Here is a 13,080-nt window from a genome sequence, read left to right as displayed (position 1 = left end):
CAAGTTATGGAAAACGAGGAGAAACGGAAAGAAAATGTGGAGGAAAAGGAAGAAAAAAGAGAGAAAAGTATGTACCATGAGAGCTTTATGCAGCCTATGTCAAGCCAGTTAATAAACATGTTTAATTGAGAAAAGAAATGATGCCGTCCTTTTTGTGGGGAGTCGCCCCTTATAAAAAAATCCCCTAGCGCCGCCCAACTTACGACTCCCCTGTTGAAAATCCCCGGCTGCGCCATTGCAATGTGGGACATTTATTACAATTGACATAATTATAATGAGGTATATCATGTATGAATTGAGATCATGCATGACTTGGAATCCGCTTTCGGTATCACTGGGAAGTATAAGATTTTTAATATGATTCAGTGATGGGACAGTCACACCAATCGACACGACTACACACCGATCAAAAATATTGCATTATTTTCAATGGCAAACAATCGATCGGTTTGGAGTGGGTTGGTCTGATGTGACTGAGGCATAGATGCTGAACGCGGGCCTGGTATTTGGGGGTATTTTATGGGACGTGAGAATATAATGGTTTGCATGGAAACGAGAAGAGTATAGATTTAGATTTTCTCATCACAATAGATCCCCTTTGTTGCTATACAACGGGCATCCATCATTGAAAGTTAGATGGGTTTTAAGCTATTACCCTTGTGCGATTATACCTCACAACCTTTGCTTTTAAAGGGATGCTCCAGGCTGACGATATTCATATCTCAATAAATAGAGTAAAATTCACAAAGCAATATGCTGAAAACTTGATCAAAATCGGATAACAAAGAACGAAGTTATTGAATTTTAAATATTTTCAATATTCTGGTGAAACAGTTCTAGGCATGTCTTCATGAATATTCATTAGGTTTGCTGATGATATCATATCCCCACTTGATAGTTTGTTATTGTATATGATATTAGATTTATTAAAAAAAAATCCACCAAGAACTAAAACTATTGGATTGACAAATAAATATCTTGCTGCAACCTATTTCATCACAGGGGCCGCGGAACGGTTTTCAAAGGGGGGGGGGGGGGGGGCTGAGCCAAAAGTGGGGGGCTGAACATGCTAAAAATCACAGTTGTATGGTCATTTTCGCGTTTTTGTACACGGTTTTGGAAAAAGGTGGGGGGGGGGGCTGAAGCCCCCCAGCCCCCCCCCCGGTTCCGCGGCCCCTGCATCATAAAGGAGACAAGCACATCGTTTACACATTCATGATAAAATGAAATAATTATGATTTCATGAAAGTGGAAAATCCTGGATCCGCCCATGATAATGATGATGATGATGACGACGATTATAATGGTGCTAGTGATGATAATGAACTTATTATGATGATGATGGTTGTGGTGGTGCCCCGTGGTGGTCTGGTGTTGGCGTTGGTCGTGGTGATGATGATGGTGATGATGATGACGATGATGGTGATGAGGATGATGAAGATGGTGATGAGGATGATGATGATGGTGATAGTGATAATAATGAGCTTATTATGATGATGATGGTGTGGTATTGGTGGTGGTGGTGATGATGATGGTGATGACGACGACGACGATGATGGTGGTGATGATGATGTGATGATGACGATGATGATGATGATGACGACGACGACGATGATGGTGGTGGTGGTGATGATGATGATGATGATGGCGACGACGATGATGGAGGTGGTGGTGATGATGATGATGATCAATGGTCCGGGTTCAGATATAATAAAAAAATAACTTCCTGTTTGTATTTTGTTATTTGTGTTTAAGCGTGGAATGGGCTGAAAATTTCAATATAAAGTATTTGTTTGTAATGTTTTCCTTTGAAATCACTAAAAGATAAGTGTTCAAAAGAACTTTTTCAAAAGGAAATGTAACATTACTAAGAGAGTGCGCCTAATATCCTCAAGTATAAAATCAAAATTTTCACGAATAATCAACTTATATATAAGAAAATGTGGAACAAGAATGGAATGTTATATAATGATTTGATTAATAATATCAATCGATGCTTTTTTCTTCAATAATTCATCAGAATAGTATACGCTCGTTATACCGAAACACACAAACTGAAGAAAATCAAAAGGGGTTCGTTAATCTGAACATTTATGTTTGTTATTTCGAAGGTTCGATAATCCGATAATGAATTAAAGATCGTTTTCTCTCATTTTAGAATACTGAACCTTATTTCGCTTTCAGAGGAATGAAACCTCCGGAATTCAATATAACCTTGTATTGTTTTCGGACTAACCGTTTTATTATTTTTTTTGTTTTGAAATCATGTTTTATTTCTTCCTCATCATAAATGTGATAAGAGTGTATAACATGAAATCGTTAACATAATAAATTATTCATAATTCATACATAAACAGTTAAGAACTTGATTAGTCCAAAAGTAAACTTAGTGTCAATAAATATTTTTTTACAGTTTATATTCACAAAGATAGAAGTAATACAGAACAGAATCTTCTAAAAATATCTATAAATAGAATTATACATAATTATATAAAACGCAAACGCAATAACATTTAGAATGCTGTGAATGCTTTCAAGAGCAGACTAAAGACATTTCTGTTTAATTCTTCCTTAATTTCTTAATATCTTTATTATGTGGTACTTAAGTTATTTAAATTTCATTATTATTATGACTATATTATGATGCATACATTTAAGCAATTTTTGTATATTCAATGATAGGGCGTAACATTTTCACCTTAGCCCTACTTAAATGAATAGATTGAATTTGAATTGATGTAATAATACCAGAACATGCTATCAGTAATAATTATGTTGAACTCAGATTTTTGTAAAATATTCTATACATGTATATTAATTTGTTATTGTAAAGCGCATTGAAATGTAAATGCGCTATATAAATGTAACTTTTATTTATTATTTATTTGAAAAATCTCAAGTTGAAAATGACATTATTTTTTCATTTACAATGTCATTAAATGGAAATCTTTTGAGGAAGTTATAAAAAAACACACAAAAACAAATAAATCATTTAAAAAATCACACACTCAGCTAGCCCCCGCCCCATAATGACGCATAAGCAGAATGAAAACGGAAAGAAAGAAAGAAACAAAAAATAATAAATAGATAACTAACTAACTAACTAACTAACTAACTAACTAACTAACTAACTAACTATCTATCTAACTAACTAACTAACTAACTAATTAACTTACTAACTAACTAATTAACTAACTAACTAATTAACTAACTAACTATAACTAACTAAAACTAACTAACTAACTTACTAACTAACTAACTAATTAACTAACTAACTAACTAGCTAGCTAACTAACTAACTAACTAACTAATTAAATACCTTACTAACTAAAATGATAATACGGATCCCGCACCAAGGAAGGTTTGCTCCTGGGGTAGTGGGTTGTGAGGCTGATTTATCAAGTTTTAAGTTTTCAAGTTTATTTTATTGATTACATATCCAAACATAAGGGATTACAATCAAAGAAAATTAACGCTTTTTTTTACCAACTTTATTGATCAAACAAAGAGAATTAAGAGACACATTGATAAAAGAACATTTGTTTTTTAACAATGAACAAATTCGTAAATTAAACAAAACGAAACAAGTGAACATACACAAAACAAAACAAAAAATAAATACAAAAAATACTATACATGCTGTCAAAACCTACAGAACGTCATTTGAAACGGAGTAATTATTCATAATGATAATAATCAGGTACAAATATATCAATCTATAATTGTCAACAGAATATCATATAATTTGTGAGGGATTGGTAACTGCGTCAGATTTAATTTCAATGTTCTGAATAATCCGCGACCCTAACCCTAAACCATATCGAATCTTCAAAATGATATGCTGGCTTTAGGGTGGGGAGGGGGGGGGGGTATTCAGGAATATCACAAAAGGAAGTTTGTTTTAGTGAAGCACTAATATGAGTTTCATGCTAAAAACAGAGGAGTCTGTCTAAACAAAAAAAATATTGCTTATTTGAACAGGTGTGAAATACACATCAAACACAAAGAAATCGTTTGCTATTAATTCCCCAGGGTATAAGAGGGAGAAAAAATAAAATAGGGAAAGAGGGAGAGATAGAAGTGGCGTACAGATTCGGAGGGGGGGGGCTGGGGCTGTGGGGCGCTTGCCCCCAAACGATTGTTACGAAGAAGAAACTAAAGGAGAGGAAAGAAAGGGAAAGAGAGAATGGTGAATTACGATATAATTTTCTAACTTTTATATTGAAATCTATCACAAAATTGGATTTTTGTAATAAATAATGTCGCTTCACTCGCTTGCAAATTTCTAGAAGTTTTGCCCGATATGAAATCTGTATACCCTCAAAATATTTGGCTCATTAGGCATATGCCACTGGGATAGAGTGAGACAGAATGAGAGAGGGTGGGGGAGGGGGGCAGAGATACGGAGGAGAGATAGATAAAGAGCCCGATAAAGAGATGGGCAGGGGAGAAGCGAAGTGAAGAAAAGAAAGAAAACCTTGTGATTCTTTTTAATGAGAAAATATTAATAAAAGGTGCACCATTGGTGGAGGTTGGAGGCAAGAAAACGGATACCAGAAAACATCAGCTATAGGGAAATTAATGTTGTGAAAATATTTAAGGTATATAACTTAAGTTCTATAATCTGAAAAGTGAATGGCCCGATTGGCTATGAAGAAATTATGGAACACATCACTGACTAAGGCCGTTATGGGGGGGGGGGTAGTGTTACTGCAAATCTTGGCCCGGCATCTTGGCTTCTGTTTAAAGGTCAAGTACACCTCAGAAATATGTTGATTTGAATCAAATAGAGAAAATTAGACAAGCACAATGCTGAAAAATTTCATCAAAATCGGATGTAAAATAAGAAAGTTATGCGTTTCAGTTTCGCTTATTTTTAACAAAATAGTTATATGAACGAGCCAGTTACGTCCAAATGAGAGAGTCAATGACGTCACTAACTCACTATTTCTTTTGTTTTTTATTGTTTGAATTATACAATATTTCAATTTTTACGAATTTGACGATTAGGACCTCCTTGCCTGAAGCACAAAATGTTAAAATAATGGAATTCCACGTGTTCAGGGAGGAATGAAACTTCATTTCACATGACAATGACGAGAAAATAAAAACATTTCATATAATAAAATACAAAAGAAAAGACTGAGTGATGTTATCAGTTCCTCATTTCACATTTGCATACCGACCGAGATGTGCATAACCGACTGTTTTGCGAAATGAAGCGAAACTTTAAAATGCTATAACTTTGATTATACATCCGATTTTGATGAAATTTTCAGTGTTATGCTTGTTGAATTTTTCTCTTTATATTCAAATCATTTTTTGTTGGGGTGGACTTGTCCTTAAAAAAAAAAACATGTCAACATTGATATGAATTTATGTTATTATTTCAGTTCATTGATCTGAAATCATCCCATTTTATAAGAAAGGAGAAATAAAATAGACTACCTAGATAATACCCGGGCCTAAAATAAGACAAGAGAATTGAGCAACAAACCTAAAAACAACAAATCAATGACAACAATTACAATTTACAGGCCTATTACGTTTAGATTTCTTGCCACAATGGTAGGCATACCAGGGTTACTAAAAAGTGATACGAAAAGGCCTTGAAGAAAACAAAATTAATCGTCAAACAGGTAAAACAGATGTCGCGATCGAGAAAAAAAAGAAGAAAAAATCTAGCCCTAAAGAAGACCGGAGATGGAAAACCAGGACGGAAAAGAGTGGATCCACCCAAAACGTCTGTTGTCTTCGAACCAAAATATAATACATCCTCGCTAGCACTGTTATGAATGGGGCAAGGCCCGCCGCTAAACGAAAAAGAATAGCAGAGCATTTTATGCTAATCATACCAACTCCAAATTTGACATTAGAGGAATTTCAAGATGGCCGGAGCGGCGGAGTGAGAAGGAAACAACATCACATTGTTGTAGCAAGGATAAACCGGCTCGGTGGGGCGCAATCTTAGACGAGATAGACTGTTGGATGGAGAAAGAGAACGGGGTGGGAGTTGTTTTCGAATAATAGAGCAGCAAGTCATTGTCTTCCATGTATAATTTTTCTTCCAGATTCGACGGGTTTTTGAGAGGGATTCATCAGCTGCTAGTTCATTCATCACCACTAGCGCTGCATTGATGCATTTTGTGAATGGTGCATGCTATCTGTGTGCTGGCTGGGCGGCAGGAACAAAGCCCATTGTTGTTTCGGGGCATTGTTAACTCGCTTTTGTCCCGCCTCGAGTGTATTCCCGGAGGCGAAGGGCGTTATTCACCGTTTGTTTCGAGAAAGCTAAACCACGGGAATGCCGCTTTCAGAGGGAGAAAGATCAAAATTAGGACTAAAATATTAATTTGGTAAGTAAAAAACTGGGTCTGATTTTCGCATATAAGACGTAAGCCGACACACACGGTGAATTGTTACGAGCGTAGCACAGCTCAGCTTGCTCTCTGTTCAGTGCTTGTGTGGCATGTGTTATGTTTATGTCCATATTTAGCGGGGCTGACGGAGTGGTGTGCGAACGCTACCGGGTAGCGCTCGGCTGTTTTTGCCTTTGACCGGCGCTTCCAACGAGGCGAGGGTATGTGTATTATTATGTTGGCATGATAAAGGCCATTGTTTGGGAGTTATGTGTGGGAGTGCCTAGGCTGGAGTCCCACATGATATTTTATTGAGACCAGCTACATGTTTGGCATTACAATTGAGATGTCATTCGTTTGGTTAGCTCAAATTCAGTCTAATTACAATTACAAACTTTTCTTAATCTGCTTATTTATTGCCTGGGGCTCGGCCTTTTATAGTGAGACTGAATAATTTTGTCAATTGTTGACTTGTGGTCAAGTTGGTTTTGATAAATTTATTTATGAATAAATTCTTGCCTGCATATTAAAGGATTCTACTTGGTGTTATTCCATTTGTATACATAGCCTGATGACAACTACAGTACTGTGGAAATCCCAAATTTTCACGTGAGTCAGAGTTCAGAATAAGCAATAAATATTTCACACTTGATAAAAGGAGTTGAAAATAACTTTTCTCAAACTGGAACCTCAAAGTGTTGGACGATAAGATTACATGTATGTAGTCCCTATGACCTGAAGCTTTTCTAGTGGAATGTATTGGGGTATGCAATATTTCATGAAGATTTATTTTGGCCACACATTACGAATACGATCGAATTTTTTTTTTTTGGTGTGATGTAAATTATTTCTTGAACTTAAATACAGTACCCGGTATATGTCATCCTTGTATTGACTTGTCACAGTGATATCCAATCATTGAATTTATAAACTAAGGTTCAACGGATGGTGTACAAAATTTCCTCATGAAAAATTCAAATTGTTATCTGATATTCCTGTAGTTTACATTATCAAATCTTTACTGAACATTTAGATATTCTTTCTTGAAAAATTATATGCCTATGTATCTCAATGACTGCTTTCATAAATCACTGAGGCTAGCTATAAATGTTATACTAGAAGAAAGCTAGATAGAGGCAGTTTTTCAATTGAAAGTACATTAATTATTATGCCAACCTTGCGACTTACAAGTACCTTTAGAATACAATGCAACTTGGAAAAATGTGTTACAACAAATACTATAATGTCTTGATTCTTTAATAATAATGATAATAGTACATGTAGGCATTTGTATAGGGCCGTCTATCTATTCTATTCTATTCTGAGGCATGTTGTTATTATTATTATAACACTAGCTTTAGCTCGAGCTGCCTTTCAGCGCTCATGCATTCAAGGAATTAATCCTACCGGGTACCCATTTACCTCACCTGGGTTGAGTGCATCACGATGTGGATAAATTTCTTGCTGAAGGAAATTACACCATGGCTCATGGCTGGGATTCGAACCCACAACCCTCTGTTTCAAAGTCCGAAGACTAATCCACTGGGCCACAACGCTCCACAATGATATTACTCCACTATTATTACAATTATAATTACTTTATGAATTACCATTACAATTATATTTCATGATAATTAATAACATTAATTTATTATGATTATACATGTAATTATTAGATTATCAAGCAGATGTCTTGTTCAACAGTAGACCATCTAGTTGCTTTGCATTTTAAAAGTACTACCCATCTTGCACATACAATTTTATGAGAAGGCATAATTCATGGTCGACCCAGGGACCCGATTCTGAAGTCAGGTTTAACTTAAACTCAGGATTATAGTTGTGGTTGAAGTATGGATAGCCAATTGTTACATAAATCACTAACAGTAGAGATATGATATTTCAGCTCATTTGACTCTCAAATCATTCATAATTGTCTGGGAAGTATAAATAGATGATTGTTTTCACCATCGATGAATCAGGAAAGAGCACAGTAAATGTAAGAAACATACAACTTTATTAATGAAAATTTTGACACTTATGGCTTTCTATCATTTTAGCAAACAGTTAAACCATGGTCTAAGTTAAACCTGACTTTAGAATACAGCCATAGGTCTCTCCATACAGGACTACAAGTATACATACAGAGTACTGTAGGCCTATGTATGTTTATTGTATAGAGAGCCTTGGAAACTATTTAATTACTTCCCGTTATGGTGAATAGTGATTAGAATGTCTATTGTTCTTCCCCATACACAATGCCCTTTCCTTCTGTATGTACATACCCCTGGATCCTCTCTTTCTATTGTTTCAGGTAGACATCCTAGTCTCCTCAAACAGACCTCGTACTAAATCTACATTATTTACATACAAGGAGATTGATGCCCTCGTATTCACGTAGTGTTTGTTGATTAATATTAGTCTCATTTGCCAGACCTTATAATAATAGGCATTTATATAGCGCCATCTATCTTGAAATATTCTATTCCGAGGCACGTTGTTATTATTACCCCGGCTTTTATAGCTTGAGCTGCCTTTCAGTGCTCATGCATTCAAGGAATTAATCCTGCCGGGTATGATATTATCATACCTGTGTACATTATTTCAGGTGCATTGTAAACATCCTAGTCTGCTCATACAGACCTATGTAGCATGTTTGAATTACTGACACACAATATATGCGCCTATTGTTTTTTTCTTGTGTGAATTGCTGACTGTGCTGTGGTAGTCTAATTCACCAGACCCCTAGACTGCACATGGCAGTACTGTGGTAGTCTAAGCCACGAGACCCGCAAACCAAACGTACATGTATTCTGTGTAGTCTACTGTGCACACACAACAGGGCAACAATTGTTCATGTCCACTCAACACAGAATATATGCATACATTGTCCAATGACAATGTAGCCCTACTGTACAAGGAGTATGGGAACATACGGTGGAGCGTTGTGGCCCAGTGGATTAGTCTCCGGACTCTGAAACAGAGGGTCGTGGGTTCGAATCCCAACCATGGCGTAATTTCCTTCAGCAAGAAATTGATCCACAATGTGCTGCACTCAACCCAGGTGAGGTAAATGGGTACCTGGCAGGAATTTATTCCTTGAAACGCAGCGTGCATAGCTGCACTGCTAAAGCCAGGGTAATTATGCTGCATATACTGTAGAGCGCTTAGAGACTTCTGACGAAGTTAAGTATTAAGCGCTATATAAGCAAGTATAATTATTATGTTAACACAAAATAAAGGACAGGCTTGTAGATTACACGGAGGGACTATATTATTGTTTTTAATCTGCATGTAAAAATTGTTATTGATTAGTTTGTTCATGGCAGTCAAGCAGTGCACCCATATTCTTTTTGTCAAGAACAATTTTGAGTATGCATAAAAACATTAATTGTCTTTGTTTTTGTTTATACAGCGCACATCATTCAGCTGGGAATATTTGCCCCCAATATAATTTGTAGATACCGGTAGTCTTTTCAGAAGGCACAGAGCCCTGCATATCAGATTTTATTATTCAATGGATTGTCTTACATGTACTGTGTCTGTATTGATTTATCCCAACTGCACATCTCCCACAGCTGTTCAAATCCTAGTATTGATGATTATACATACAACATTTTCATATATATGAGCTTCTAATTCCATGCATAGGCCTATATCACATGTAGTACAGAGTTACACACCATGTGGGGCGAAAGAATGAATAGAAAGCTTTCATTCTTAATTTCTTATGAACACTTCTGTGTCATTTTTAAAGACGAGAAAATCAAAATATTTCATGTTTCATATAATAAAATACAAAAGAAATAGTGAGTAATGTCATCAGTTCCCTCATTTGCATACCAACCGAGATGTGCATATAACTGTTTTGTGAAATTAATCGAAATTTAAAAATGTCAAAACTTTCTTATTTTACATCTGATTTTGATGAAATTTTCAGTGTTATGCTTGTTGAATTTTTCTCTTTTTAAATAAAAATTAAATAAAAAGTTTTTGTTGGGGTGGACTTGTCCTTTAAGAAAATGTCACAACTCATGGAACTTTACTCATCCATGCCCGTGGCCACTCACTCACACAAGAATGGAAAGAGAGCTGCGCATTGCATTTATTTGGCAGCAACTGGTTTGGAATAATTACATGTATTCCAGATGGAAATATAATTCTACATTGGAATTTATACAAATGAATTTGTTTGGATCTTCAATAATGTCATTGATGTTCCCATTTTCAAGCCAGAGCATGACTGCCCAGCCCTTGAAGCTGCTCAATCACATAATGGTCATCTATTCATATTGCTCAAATAAATTCTAAAAGGAACCTTGCAAATGATGCAAGATTGTTGGGCTACAGGCCAGAAGATGGTCAGGAGTCAGGACAATGAATTGTGACGTAGAATGCTCCTCCTGGTATCTATAGAAAGAATACCTCGTGGGATAGCACATTCCTAGACGAGTACTCAGTGTTATATCAAGACTATAGCATCCCATTGTTTCCTTGGAATAGGTGAAATGACGTGACCCCTGTATCTGACCTTGCACCAAGACAGACTACTAGTCTTCATCCACAGACACCTTTAACCTTGTAGGTATGGCAAGGTCAAATAGTTGTTGTCTCAAGGTCACTCAGTTTGTAAACACAACAGGCAGTACTAGAACAATTGTCCCTTGGAAAGAATTTTGAGATTGCTATTGAAGAGTTACGATTGATCCAATCAATTGTAACTCTGGAAATCCATCAGTGTCATAATTTTTTCGGTAGGAAATTTGAACAATGTCCTTTTTAAACAAAGAGAAGAGAAGCACAGGGAAGTTTCAAGAAAACAATGAATGCATGAATATACCATCATAGTAAAAAGTATTTGAACCAACATGCATAGTACATGTCGATGTTGCTGGCCGTCCATAGTTGTGATTGATCGGATCAATCATAAGGAACCGAGGACATGCACCCATAAATAAAACATGTTGTATTAACAAAGTAACAGTTTAAAGCTTCTGATTTAATTTGATTGGCTGGTAGTTAAAATGAATTGAAGTTGTGCAATATTTTTCATTTTGACAAGTTATGAAACTGGACCCTGGGTGTACTGGAGCCTGGGAAATAAATATCCCTAACATATTAAAAGGGCCATGGCCCAATTTTGCCCCAAAATGCTAAAAAGATCCTGTTAAAATCCCCATTCTCTGTCTGCAGTGTGTATACCGTAACCAATGTTGTACATGTAGATTCATATTTTATGCAATAAACTGTGATACAATATGTGAAAATGATTGACTTGAACCTGTGTACAATAGAATTTTAACCGATTTAAAAAAAGAGGTTTTGTTACTGAGACTAGCTGAGCTGTGCTGTACAATGTGGATAGTTTGGTTTTCATTGGGAGGCCTGGAATAGCCATTGTCTTTGTTTACGATCAAGATGTGTCAACTTTTTGATAGCCATAGTTCTCGAGGTCTCAATTCTAGAATTCACATTTCCTGAATGTACATAATGAAGGTCTATAGTTTATTGCAAATGTTGCATGGATGACATTAGGCAGTGCTGCACCAGTCCGCGATCTTGAGATTTTAGCCCAATCAGCCCTCCTTGCAAGCTCGAGATCCAAGACACCCCATCTCCACCAGCGCAAGAAGAGCGATTCGTGCTCGAGCTACATCCAGGCATGTGTTCATTGTGATCTGACGCTGTGAATAAATAATCCTGAGTGCGTCTTTACTTGCAAAATATCAGGATAATTCGTAAATAGCATGCCATTTTGCAAATACATGTAATCCCAAGTTGACCTGGGATTGCAATCTCGAGATTGATCCAGCGAACTGTCCCGATGATCGCGTCTCCACTACAAATTATAATAATCTCGAGATTGTTCAGAACTTCAGATCGGGATAATTTGGTGGATCAGAAATAAGCGTGATTATTTGAAAACTGGGGCTGGTCCAGAAGGACCTATCAGGGTATTTTCACAATCGCTTTGCAGACGCTTTCTATAGCGCAGATAATCTTTCGTTATTGTTAAAATTCCTTCAATGACAAAACAGCCTTTGTTGAAATTCAGTGAATCAAAACACCAGTTTCCTCCAGGGGAGCGTTTCATCAATATTTTCGTCCGACAAGTTGTCAGATCTGACAACTTTCCTGGATTCTGATTGGTTGAGAATCACTGTTACTATAGTAACCGTCGGATAAAACGGGACTTGTCGGATAAACCGTCCGACAAGTCCTTTCATGAAACGCTCCCCTGGACTCTAGATAGTCCACATATTTGCCCATTTTCGTCTGGTCCGAATCTCCGGACAATCTGCTGCCCTGGCTCATCAATTTTGGACAAAGACCTCTCAGCCGTCCATTGTGACTTGACTTTTATAGGACAAGTCCACCCCAACAAAAAAATGATATGAATATAAAGAGAAAAATCCAACAAGCACAGCACTGAAAATTTCATCAAAATTGGATGTAAAATAAGAAAGTTATGACATTTTAGAGTTTTGTTTAATTTCACAAAACAGTTATATGCACATCCTGGTTGGTATGCAAATGAAAGACTGATGATATCATCCACTCACTACATGTATTTCTTTTGTATTTTATTATATGACATATGAAATATTCTAATAATTATCCCCTCATTGTCAAGTGAAACAGTTATTAATTCCTCCCTGAACATGTGGAAATAGCATTGTTTAATACTATATGATTAAGTAAAGTCAGTACCTATAGTCATACA

At 36.2% G+C, this 13,080-nt stretch overlaps 1 long non-coding RNA gene across 1 annotated transcript in view; it reads left to right on the top strand.

The window, feature by feature from the left end:
- The first annotated feature begins 5,657 nt into the window (after positions 1-5,657).
- Positions 5,658-13,080, top strand: part of LOC121421114 — a 75,197-nt gene continuing 67,774 nt past the window's right edge. The window contains exon 1 of the long non-coding RNA XR_005970940.1: positions 5,658-6,356. This is a non-coding gene — a long non-coding RNA (uncharacterized LOC121421114). The remainder of the gene's footprint in view (positions 6,357-13,080) is intronic.

This window comes from Lytechinus variegatus, chromosome 9 (genome assembly GCF_018143015.1).
Source record: "Lytechinus variegatus isolate NC3 chromosome 9, Lvar_3.0, whole genome shotgun sequence".
In the NCBI taxonomy this organism is placed as follows: domain Eukaryota; kingdom Metazoa; phylum Echinodermata; class Echinoidea; order Temnopleuroida; family Toxopneustidae; genus Lytechinus; species Lytechinus variegatus.
The sequence above is the reverse complement of the archived record's forward strand: the minus strand, read 5'-3'. Positions and strand labels throughout refer to the sequence as shown.